An 11261-nucleotide genomic window follows, 5' to 3' on the forward strand; every position below is an offset into this window, starting at 1 on the left:
ATTTACTGACATAAACTCCCTCATCTCAAGTGTGTTGGGTTGGTTAACTAAACTTAATTGGAATTATAACAGTTGCTCTGTAGCCATATGAAAGATCACAATTAAAGGCTGCAAATGACACAATGTAAATGAATGCAGATCAAGAAGTTCCAGGAAAGGCTCATTAAATGTCTGGTACATAGTGGCCTGCATGTGGTTTACTTGAGCTGAGGAAGGCCTTTGAAAGTACCGATCATGTAAATCCTGTTCTATTGTATCTAATGCCTCAGGCCTGAGTACAATTGCACTATTGTCACTTTATTTTAAGAGCACCTACCTGAAGACTGTTCCCAGCACCAGATTGCATAAACTGGGACTTCCTGAGGCAGGACCCCTGAGTTATACTAAAGCAGGCCTCATGTGTATTGTGAAATAGTGCTCCGTAATGAGTAGCCCACATTATCTTCAGGCCACAGATTGGTAATTGGTTTTTTTTTGCCATGTGTACCAAGAAACAGTGTTTAGTGCAAAGTGATCAAATTGCTCACGGTATTGCTAAACTGTAGTGATTAGGGTTTTGCCAGTTGGTTCAACTTTGTTTTGCATGCCATCCATACAGATCATTTCAAAACATAAGTATATCGAGGTAGTACAAAGGGAAAAGCAATAATAGAATGCAGAATGTAATGTTACAGTTACAGTTGCAGAGAAAGTGCAGTGCAGGTAGAAAATAATGTAAAAGGGCCATGACGAAGTAGATTATGAGGTTAAGAATTCATCTTTATTGTATGAGAGGTCTGTTCAAGAGTTTTATAGATCAAGAATGAAGCATATGGAAACGGTGTTCAGATGTGTGTTCCACACTTTGGACGCCACTGCACATCTGGATATGTGTGTGTATCCAGGAGGGAAATCATGGATTTTGTAACTGACTTGATAAGTGCCTGACTGAGCTCAGTGATCAGCATTCTATTGAAATTCCATTCATGTAGCACACATAAACGTGCTGTGCATCAGGATTTTGAATAAAGCATCAGTTGAAAAAACTGTGCTTTGATGAGTGAAAGAAGTTTTTGTTATGAGAATTAGAATGACAGAGACAAAGCCTGGGGAACTCTTGAAATACCAGGTTAAGGGTAAAAAGAAGAACCAATGATCACAGCTCTGAATTTAGTAACTTAAGTGGAAACTAGACAGCTGTGAACATAATTTAAGTGAGAGATCATGCTCTTGTCTTGTTATTGAGCCCTCGAGTGACAAATGGAAAGTTTATACTCTCAGCGCAGTTGGCTTGTTTTATGACCATGTTTAATGGCAGAGGAGAGGAATCCTTCAAAGAAGTGTACAAGTGTCATCAGCACACTGCAGTATATGACCCCTATCACCAGATTAATTCTTCATGTGATATTTATTTAACTCAGTATTCCAGGCTTGTAAGATAGGCATCCTGAGTGCAAACAAATGATTTAATTATTTTTTGTGAAACCTTTTACTTAAGTTTTCCAAAGAAACTTGAAGATAAAATTGAATTTGAAAATACAGGTAAGAGTTTGTTTCTTTTCAAACAGCTCAACATAATTTTAAAGAAATGCAGAATATACTTGGAACTTACTGGAGGTTAATCAATGTCAGTTTAGATCACAGACAGGTTTGTGTTCTGGCTGTGTTTATCGACAGAACAGAAACATAAAAGCTAGATAAACAAACTAATCTAGTTAGGGAAGAAAGGTGAGGGAGAAAAAAATCAAGCAAATGAAGTTTTGATGAATTACTGCATGATGTTGTAATATATATTCTCAATCAGGTGCAGAAGTGAAGTAATGAAAAATAAAATCAATGGAGATACAAGTAGCTAAGTCAGTGGAAGACTCACCAGCAGAAATGCAGAATTGGAAATTGCAGAGCATGCATATCAGCTCTGAAATTAAAACTAAAAATGCTGCCAAAGTACAGCTGCAAGAAGAAAAGATGCCCACATGGTGAACATGACAGCTTCCTTCCCCAGATCCTTCATCAACTCCCATCCCCCAGACCTCCCGCATATAAAGTGTCCTGAAGAAGTGTCTCCAATATTGCACCTGCCTTCCGGCCCTCTAATCATTGTTAAACCTACATTACCCCATCACTTTGTAAAGAAAATGAGAGATTTAGGTCTCATCTTACTTAAGTTACTATTCAGTGAGCTAGAATGTGCATAGATAAAAGATGAGATATTCCTAGTGTTTGTGTTAAGCTTGGTTAGAGTTAACTTTCAAAGGAATAAGACCATACTATATAGGAAGAGTGAAAGGTTATGACAGTTCTGTGTTCAGTTTCATTGATTTTGGACTGGATAAAGTACCTTCAAGCATCCACAGGATATATTAAGATTCTTCATTTTGTAATGGTTGGTCCAGCAAAGCATTCTGTCTATTTATAATTGAGATAGCTAAACTTGCATCATTTGAATGCAGTTATTTTGGAATACTGCATTCAAATGATGCAAGTTTAGCTACCTCAGTTATAAATAGACAGAATGCTGTGCTGGACCAACCATTACAAATTGAAGAATCTTAATATATCATGTGGATGCTTGGAGGTACTTTATCCAGTCAACCCTCATTATTACAATCTCGTGGAAACTGTCAGTGCAAGGGTTACCAGGATCCATTTTATTAATGCTTGACCTTTTTGATTGATTATATGGAGCTTTTCCCTGGGCCAGAGAAATAATTTTAATGAGGGTTTTCTAGTTATGATGTGTCAGTATCATCATGGTAATAAAACCCAATTCATGGAATATTCATGGGTAACCTAGTCCATGGGTAGCTTGCGTTAACTATTCACAAGTTCTAGTTGTTGGTAAGGCTGATAGGCGATTTCTTTACATGCATGCTATTGCTGACCTGCCAGTCATTTTGAGTTTATTGTTAAGATACAGAGTGGACTGCCCTGAGTTGGTTAAGGTAATGGATACTCATCTCAGAGAGACTGAATCTCTGTGGTACATGGCCTTCCCATGGACCTTCTTATCATGCCTTGTCACAATGTCTATGTGAAGCAGGGAAGAATGGGCAAATATCTCTTCTCCATTGCTCAACGGCCTTCAGGCAAAATGACATCATTACCTTCAACACAAATATATGACTGAAATTTACTTTCAGAAAAATAATATATCTGGTTGACTTATTATAACCTGTTTGAGTGTTTTACTTCTTTAAAAGACAAGTTCATCCACCTACTCCATTCACAGAAGAGAGAGCCTATTTTCTGAAATGTAAGATAATGACCAATTATTATTCAAGTGTAAGAGTCTAGACACATTTAATTAGTAATTCATTAATGCTGTCATGCCTGAATATTCAATGTTATCTTCTATGAAAATCTTGATTGAGCAACTTTTTAACTAGAGTTGTCTCTGTATACTCAGACCTTACTGGGCTTCATTTCCAAAGCCTGTTATTTGTGATTTGTGTCACTGTCATAGCAGAACTGAGCAGAAGGAGGCAATGTGGCCCATTGCACCTGCTGTTTCTCTGTTTCTTTTCTTCCCATTCATGTGCTTATCCAATTCTCTTGAAACAACATTTCTCAATATATCCCAGTGAGGGAAAATCATGTTTATGTTGGTGTGTGCATTCTCGAGACTCTGCCTTGACTTCTGACAAAGCTAAAGGTGGGAAATGGATACCTGCTGCTGGACATCATTTCCCCAAACCATTTTTGTGATGAAGGTCTTCTGATTTATCCCTAAGGAGTGCTGAGAACAAGACACAATGTCACTATTGGTTGTTGACTTAAGGAAGCTGGGGGTGGGGGAAGGTGAATATGGCCCTGTCCTCATCAACGGAACTGCTGTAGAGATGGTCTACAGCTTCAAGTTCCTTGGCATCAGTATCACCAGCAACCTCACCTGGTCCCTTCACACCAATGCAGTGATCAAGAAAGCACATCAGCATATTCACTTTCTTAGATGTCTGAGAAGATTCGGCATGTCCATGAGGATTCTCTCAAACCTCCACAGATGTGCTATAGAAAGTATTCTGAAAGGTTGCATCTCAGCCAGGTATGACAACCGTTCTGTTGTTCAACGACAGAACCTGCAGAGAGTGGTAAACGCAGCCCAGTCCATCACAGGCTCGTCACTTCCTTCCATCCAGTCCACCTCCATGGTGCTTTTCCTCAGGAACGGTGGTATAGTCAAGGATGCCTGCCACTCTGGCCATTCCTTTTTCTCTCCTCTACCTTCTGGGAGAAGATACAGAAGCTTGAATGCCTGAACATCCAGACTTAAGAACAGATTCTTCCCGACTGCAATCAGACTCTTGTACTGATTACCTCTTTCACAGCAACCTCCCAATGGTGCTGCCATGTTCTGACACTCTTAACTCTACCTCTCTCGGTTATTCCACTATTGTCACTTCAGTATTTTTCGTTGCATTACTTCAGATTGCACTTCAATCTTTGCACCATTCTGCTGTTTATGAGCTTGCCGTTGTATTTATTGTTGTCTTTATTATTACCATGTATACTGTTTACTCTGTGAGTTTTACATAAACAAGAAATTTCATTACACCCTAGTGTTTATGACAATAAACTAATCTAATCTAATTTATTTAATTTAATCCAATATCCCCACAAATAAAATCCAAAATTCCTTTTCTGCTTTTAACTAGATTTTCTACATCAGTACTCAAAAATCACTGACTAGTGGTTCTCCATTTTATTCACCCTCATTTCAGGGAATCACAGAATCACAGAAAGATTACACCATGGATGGAGGCTATTCAGCCCATCAAGTCCATGCTGGGTTTATGCAAGAGCGGTTCAGCAGGTCCCACTCCCCCAAGGCCTTGCAAATTCTTTCATTTCAGGTACAAATCTTGTTCCCTTTTGAACAGAATGATTGAATCTGCCTCCGCTAACTCCCGGCACTGTTCCCACTTGATGGGTTAATAAGTTTCCATTATGTCACTTTTGGTTTATTTGCCAAATATTTTCAATTTCCTCTGGTTCTAGAACCTTCTGCCAATGGGAAGAGTTTCTCTTTTCTACTCTGTTTAAACTCTTCATGATTTTAAATAACTCTATCAGGCCCTCTCTCAGTGTCTCAGTTTCTAAGAGAACAACTCCAGCTTCTCCAATCTATTCAATTTACCCAGGACAAATTTGTTGTCATCCCATTGAAATTATCCTTCTCCACTTGACTATATTTACATTAAACTAGTCCACATCCTTTCTCCAGCACTTCTAACCATATGATATTACGATTACAGTTCCCTATATGTTCCTCCACTGATACATGGCTTGTCTAATCCCTAAGAACCAAGGCCAACAAAGCCTCTTTTCCCATTGGACTAGAAATATATTGTGAAGCAAGTTTCCAGAGTATACTTCAAAATTTCCTCTTCTAGCTACTTGTATTATGATTCTTCCAGTCTGTGTTAGCACAATTGAAGATTGTGCTGAGTCCTGAAGAAGGGTCCTGACCTAAAATGTTGACTGCCTGCTTTTCTTGGTGGATGCTGCCTGGCCTGTTGAGTTCCTCCAGCATCATAGCGTTTTCCATCTACATATTCCAGCATCTGCAGTCCTTTGTTTCTCTATTCCTCCATCACCATTTTTTGGCTTTTGTGCAGTTTTGTAATTTCCTGCCTTCTTAGAAATTGGCAGCCATTAAAATACTCAAGTGTTGTCATGGCACTTTGGCAATTATCTTAACTATATCTAAACAGACTCTGTTCCTGACTGCTGCAAGATGCCCTCCCTTCTTCTGCACTGCACTACTCCCCTCAACTATTACTGGCACCCCACTCCTTTCTCTCAAGGCCTGTCTTTCCTGAGCACCTGATATCCAGAAATATTTAATACCCATTCCTTTCCCTTTTTTCTTTTAGCCAGGTCTCCTTTTCTTGCTACAACATCATAATCTAACATGCCCATTGTACTTGCAACTCTCCATTTTGTTTAGTCCACTATACATTTATGTATATAAACTGTTAATTTATCTTAGACCTCTTTGTATTCTCTTTTAGTCTGGTCCTATCTAAAACTATGGTATTTGTTGCTCCATTGCTATTTATCTCTCCCAGTCCTAGATACATGGAGTACAAGGAAAAAGAAACAGTGGACTGCTGTTGATTGGGAGTTGATTGTTTTTAATAAAGGACATCTTGATGGTAACTCTGTCCCTGTCATTTGCCTTATGAGGTAATAGCACCAGACTGTCAATGGTAACTATAGCTGCAAGACCCAACAGCAGTGGCCGTTACAACAAAAGTCATTGCACATGGTACACTCAGTTCTTAAATGTACACTAATGGTCCCAGCATTTCTTCTATCAATGTTTTATCATTGAAAATGCGCACATGAATGTTGGGGTATGTAGCAGAATTTCTATACCTGAATCCCTTTTACCAATGTAATGGCAGTTGATTGGGTGTAAGTTTCACAGAGAGGTCTCATCCATGCATTTTGTTATGGGGATAGTGGCACATTAACCAAACCTCAAAGCATTGCCAGACCGATGATTGACATATATATTAAAGCCAATGATTTACAATTTGCAGGAGACAGCAATCACTTTCTTATGATGATTATTACAGTAATGAGATATGTAAAGTCCTAATGTGCATGCTTGGGGATTTTTTCTGTGCTTCTGGGTCTGTATCTGAAGCTGCGCTGCTGTGTTTTCTAGGCCATCTACAGATATTATCAAAACTAACGATTATATAGTCACGCTTATCAGAGCTTTAAAACAAAGCAAATTATTTTTAATTTAAAATGTTTTTATGTTTGAAGCTATTTTTAATTTGTAAGCATCCTTCCAGTTGAGGCAAGGAAATTGATTTTTGACAGAAACCTCTAAATAGGCAGGCACATTATAGCAGAATAGAATTATCCTACCATATAGCCGAGTGCCTATTAACTATTTAGCCCTCCCTTTCTGCCTTTAAAGTCCACACCTCAAACACAGGAATCCCTTCCAAGAACATCTCTAATTTTTTTACATCTCTTCCCTCTTTCAAGATGCTTCTTCAAAAACCTACATCTTTGATCATGCCCATATTAATGTGCCCAAAAAATCTTATTTTGTAACCAGGTTTCAATTCTTTGGAACATAGAACAGTACAGCATCGGACAGGCCATTCAACACACAATGTTGTGCTGACCTTGATGCCAATTTATACAAAATGTCCTCTTCCTGAGTATCATTCCTATTCTTCTATTCCCTTCATATTTATGTGTCTATCTAAAAGTCTCTTAAACTCTACCAAACTGCCTGCTTCCACTACTACCCCTGATAACACGTTCCAGGCACCTACCACTCTCTGTGTAAAAAACTTGCCCCTCATTTCACCTTTAAACTTCCCTCCTCTAACCTTAAAAGCATGTTCTCTGGTGTTTGATGTTTCTAACATAAGGAAAAGATTCTGACTGTGTGCCTTATCGATGCTTCTCATAATTTTAAAAACCTCTATCAGGTCTCCCTTCAGCCTCCGACACTCCAGGGAGAACAACACAAGTTTGTTCAAACTTTCCTTTTAGCTCATGCTCTCTAATCCAGGCAGCATGCTGGTAAACCTCTTCTGTACCCCTCCCACAGTCTTCACATCCTTCCTACAATGGGGCCACCAGAAAAGCACACAATATCCAAGTGTGGTCTGACTAAAGTTTTATATAGCTGCAGCACTCTTATACTCAACACTCCTACCAATGAAGGCAAGCATGCCATACACCTTCTTTGCCACCTCATTCACTTTCAGTGATCTATGGACTTGTAGCCCAATGCTATTAAGGTGCCTACCATTAACTGTATACTTCCTCCCTTCATTTGACCTCCCAGAGTACAACATCTCACACTTGCCTGGATTAAACTCCATCTGTCACTTCTCTGCCCATATCTGTAACTGATCTATATCCCGCTGTATTCTTTGATGGTCCTTTACACTGTCCACAACTCCACCAATCTCGGTGTCATCAGAAAACTTGTTAATCCACTCATCTACATTTTCATCCAAATCATCGATATATATCACAAACAACAGACGTCCCAGCATTGATCCTTGGTCACGGACCTCCAGCCAGAGCACTGACAATGCTCCAAAGTCAAAGTCAAAGTCAAATTTATTGTCATATGCACACGTACATGTATGCACAGGTGCAACAAAAATCTTACTTGCAGCAGCATCATAAGCACATAGCATAAGAGACACAACATTCACAAGAAAAACTTAAATTATACAAAATTATACAAGAAAGAACACAATTTGAACAAAAAAAATACAAAGTCTATTGTAATACAAAGTCTATTGTAGTACAAAGTGGTCAAAGTGGTCATAGTGTTCCTATACTGAGGTAGCGATTAGGTTTGTGCAGGTTGCTTCAAGAACCCGATAAAGTATCTTGTGATATCCTTTGGTGTACTAAAAGTGGCACATGAATGGAAATTGTTGTACAGTGGGCTACCTGCCTGCCTAGTGACATTTAGTAATTTCTAATAATTCACACTCAGAGAATGACTTAGATAAGACTATCGCTGAGGGGTTCTAGAATTTAATAATAATAATTCAAGAACTATCAAAGGTAGCCTCTGTATCGCTCAAAGAGTCATACAGTTATACAGCATGGAAACAGTCACTTTAGTCCCGCCAGCCATCAAACACGCATTAACATGAATCTTACACTCATCCCATTTTATTCTCCCCACATCCCCATCAGCTCCCTCCAGGTTCGACCACTCATCTACACACTAGGGGCCATATACAGTGGCCAATTAATCAACCTACCCGCACTTTTTTAGGATGTTGGAGGAAACCAAAGGCTCCTGTGGAAAGCCATGCCGTGACAGAGAGAACATGAAAATTCCACGCAGGCAGAGTTGGAAGTTAGGATTAAACCCAGGGTGTTGGAGATGTGTCACCGATCCACACTTCATAACCCATTAAGAAAACAATTGGATTATATTAGATTCAGAACAAAAACATGTCCATAAAAAATGTCCCACCTATATCCTGCTGAGTATCCCACTGCCCATCTTCTGTGTAAACTTGAAGGCATCCAAAAATTTGTTGCATTTCCAATTCATGTGTAGTTCCATGATCAATCACCATTCCACTTGTTATCCTAACTCAGTCCTGTTTCAGCAACATTGTTAATGTAAAATTATTTTCCTTGATTTCAAATACCTCCTGGTTTCTCGCTCCATGTCCCTGCAGTTTCCCCCAGTCCGTCACTCGCCTTGTAATTGTAGCCTCTTCCAACACTGCAACCCTGTAGGATTATTTCCCACTTCACCAACTGTGACCTCTTGAGTACCCCAATCCATCACTGGTAGCCATGCCTTCACCTGCCAAAGGCCTAAGCTCTGGAATGCCTTTCATACGCATCTCAGCTTCTCTGCTTCTAAGAATCAGGATCAGTATCAGAATCAGAATCAGGTTTATTATCATTGACATACGTCGTGAAATGTGTTGTTTTGCAGCAGCAGTAGAGTGCAAGACATAAAAATTATTATAAGTTACAAAAATAAATAAATAGTATAAAAGAGTCAGTGTACATGGGTTCGTGGATGTTCAGAAATCTGATGGCAAAGGGGAAGACGCTGTTCTTAAAACGTTGATTGTGGGTCTTGGCTACTGCACCTCCTCCCTAATGGCGGTAATGCAAAGGGGGCATGTCCCAGATGGTGAGTGTCCTTAATGATGGATGCTGCCTTTTTGAGGCACCGCCTTTTGAAGATGTCCTCGATGGTTGGGAGGGTTCTACCTGTGATGGAGCTGGCTGAACCTACTTTCAATCCAGCCTCTTTCAATCCAGTGCATTGGAGCCTCCATACCAGGCGGTGATGCAACCAGTCAGAATGTTCTCCACTGTACATCTGTAAGAGTCTTTGGTGCTATACCAAGTCTCCTCAAACTCCTAATGAAGTAAAGCCACTGGCAGGCCTTCATTGTGATTGCATCAATGTGCTGGACCCAAGGTAGATCCTTTGAGATGTTGATGCCCAGAAACTTGAAGCTGCTCACCCTTTCCACCGCTGACCCCTCGATGAAGACTGGCGTGTGTTCTCCCGACTTCCCCTTCCTGAGGTCCACAATCAATTCCTTGGTCTTGCTGATGTTGAGTGTGAGGTTGTTGTTGTTGTGACACCACTCAACCAGCTGACCCATCTCACTCCTGTATGCCTCCTCGTCACCATCTGAGATTCTGCTAACAACAGTGGTGTCATCAATGAATTAATATATGGCATTTGAGCAGTCACTCACCAAACAGCCATGACTGTAGAGAGAGTAGAGCAGCGTGCTAAGCACACATCCTTGAGGTGCTCCTATGCTGATAGTCAGCGAGGAGGAGATGTTACTACTGATCCGCACTGACTGTGGTCCCCCAATAAGGAAGTCGAAGATCCAGTCACAGAAGGATGTACAGAGGCCCAGGTTTTGAAGTTGTTGATTAGTACTGAGTGGATGATGGTGTTGAACGCTGAACTGCAATTGATAAATAGCAGCCTGATGTACGTTTTGGTGTTGTCTAGGTGCTCCAAAGCAGAGTGGAGAGCCAGTGAGATTGTATCCGCTGTAGACCTATTGTGGCAGTGGGCAAACTGCAGTGGGTCCAGGTCCTTGCTCAGGCAGGAGTTAACTCTAGCCATGACCAATTTCTCAAAGTACTTCATCACAGTAGATGTGAGTGCTACCGGGTGATAGTTGTTGAGGCTGCTCACCTTGCTCTTTCCTTCGTTAAGTTGGTTGTTGCTGCTGAAACTGACTTTAGGTAGGTTTAATCCTCTTTGATAGTCAGGAGGTGGCTATTAAAATGACTGCAGATAAGTGTTTGGTCCCCTTTGAGCACTTATGCAACATGGCTGAATTGGTACATATGCATTTCATTGTCCTTACACAGACTAGCAGCTCAGTTTTCATCATTAAACATCTGCTTTGTGGAGATGAGCCAACTAGCTAGAAACATGACACTGAAATAGGCCTGGAATCTGAGATTAGATATGTAATGGAAACCAAAAGATGCCTCTCATTCTACAACATTCCTTAGGAAAATGTGGTTAGTAAAGTACAGTTGTTTTTTTCTCTCTCAGTAAATACTCCCAATCTTGTAATAACACAGATCAGTGAATCATATGTTTTTGCTTGAGAACATTGGTGGGTCTCTGTACATCTAGAAATGTAGAAACAGAAGTAGATTATTTAATCGTTTGAGCTTGTTTTGTCACTCATGTCTGTGTTAACTCCACATTGTGCCTTTGCCACTTACCTCTCATTAACACAATTATTATTAATTTCAGT

This window comes from Pristis pectinata, chromosome 5, assembly GCF_009764475.1.
Source record: "Pristis pectinata isolate sPriPec2 chromosome 5, sPriPec2.1.pri, whole genome shotgun sequence".
NCBI lineage: Eukaryota > Metazoa > Chordata > Chondrichthyes > Rhinopristiformes > Pristidae > Pristis > Pristis pectinata.